The following is a 1,910-nucleotide window of genomic DNA, read 5'->3' as shown; positions in this document are numbered from 1 at the left end:
ACCTCTGCTGCCACCAAGTGGACTGAAATAGTTATTACACAATGAAAAGAGCCTGTTAGTGGAAATTCTATCTATCTATCTATCTATCTATCTATCTATCTATCTATCTATCTATCTTCCAACAATAGGATGCTTTACAATGACAATAATTAATAAAGTAGTCCAACTTTGTGTTCTTTAACAGCAAATAAGGAAATGACTGATTATAAAAACTATGAATGAACAGTGTCTGGTGGCTTAAAATTGCAACATATTTTCATAAAGTGTTGCAGATGATTAATAAAAAGGTCAATGGTGTAAACATCGTTTCGAAGGCTATTATAGAGCTGAAATGAATGTTTATTTAAGAGAAGTTGTGAGTGAGTATGAGCCAGGTGGGGTGTCCTGGTTCATTGTTGTCACTTTTATTAGCTGAATAACATTACGACCACTGGCGGGTAAAGTGGATAACGTGGATTATCTCTTCATCTGTGAGTGGGCGGGGCACATCAGGGAGCAAGTGAACATTTTGTCTTCAGAGCTGATGTTCGAAGCAGGGAAAATAGGCGAGTGTGAGGATTTGAGTGAGTTTGACAGTATGGTGTCTTGTGGGGTGTTCTCGGTCTGCAGTGGTCAGTGTCTATTAAAAGGTCCGAGGAAAGAACAGCGGCGACCCAGAGACAGGGTCAAGGGCGGCCAAGGCTCACTGGAGCGAAGACCGGCCCGGGTGGTCCTACCAGGTGGATGAGCTGCTATCGCTCAAACTTTCATGGAAACGGTGCTCCCCGATGGCTGTGGTCTCTTTCGGCAGGATAATGCACTGAAAGCAAAAAATGGTTCCGGATTGATTGAGGAGCACAACTTTGAGGTGTTGACATCCTTCACATTCAGTCCAGTCGAGCATCTGTGGGATGTGCTGGACAAACAAGTTGGATCCACGGAGGCTCCACCTCACAGCTGACACCACAGCACCACAGCTGGAGACTCGTGGAGGCAGCAATATTAGGCAAGTGGAAATAATGACTGCTGTATGGTGAGTGTGGTTTTTACACACTGTGGCTGAGAATGGGCTCACTGATCAGTAAAAATATATATTACAAAACAACTCTAACATTTTTAAATAATACAGGAAAAGTTAAAAGTCATAATTTAACATAGTTGTTATCGCCTCTTATGATATTATACACTATTAAAAATATATACATTTCAAAAATAATTATTTGATATTAAACAAACTAATGACAAAATAGCAAAATGATTAGTCAATTAATTTTCCTGTTTGTTGGAAACTGAAAACAAATTATTTACTAGATTAATTTAGCTTATAAGCTAAATAAGCTTTAAGCATGTTAAAGCTTATTTAAAAATGTTATTAGTGTGACTGAATAATGAATTCAGATGGGCTGCCTGTCTTGGCCGTATAAAAGTGAATAACAACATTTCAGCCTGATGACCTTTTCGCCCGCACCCTGTGACCCGCTCTGTTCAGGCTGGGGGACATGTTCAGCAGCGACACATGTGAGTGACGTTCATGTGCTCATTTACTGTGTTTGGGTGCTTCTGAAATAATCTGTGTAGTGTATCCGGCTGTGGCTCGGAAGTTAGAGGAGGTTGGACAGTTGGTGGTTCGATCCCCGGCTCCTCCTGTCTGCACGTTGAAGCCCTAATGGTCCCCAGAGCACCCACTGGACTGCGTGTGCGGCGTCACAGTTAGAAAGTGCTTAAAGGCTTAGAATAAAGCACTGTATGAATGTGATTTCAGTGTAGTGTTATATAAGTACCGGACCATTTGCCATTAATCTTCTGCTCTCCATGCTACCGTTAAGCCTGATATTATTTCTGTCTTTACGAGCTTCACACACACGCTGACACAAGCACGCACGAGTGCGCGCTTTGTCTGAGGTTTTCTTTAGGAATGAAAAAAGTCACGC

This window comes from Neolamprologus brichardi, chromosome 23 (genome assembly GCF_056152115.1).
Source record: "Neolamprologus brichardi isolate AB-2024 chromosome 23, ASM5615211v1, whole genome shotgun sequence".
Taxonomy (NCBI): domain Eukaryota; kingdom Metazoa; phylum Chordata; class Actinopteri; order Cichliformes; family Cichlidae; genus Neolamprologus; species Neolamprologus brichardi.
This window is presented reverse-complemented; position numbering follows the sequence as displayed.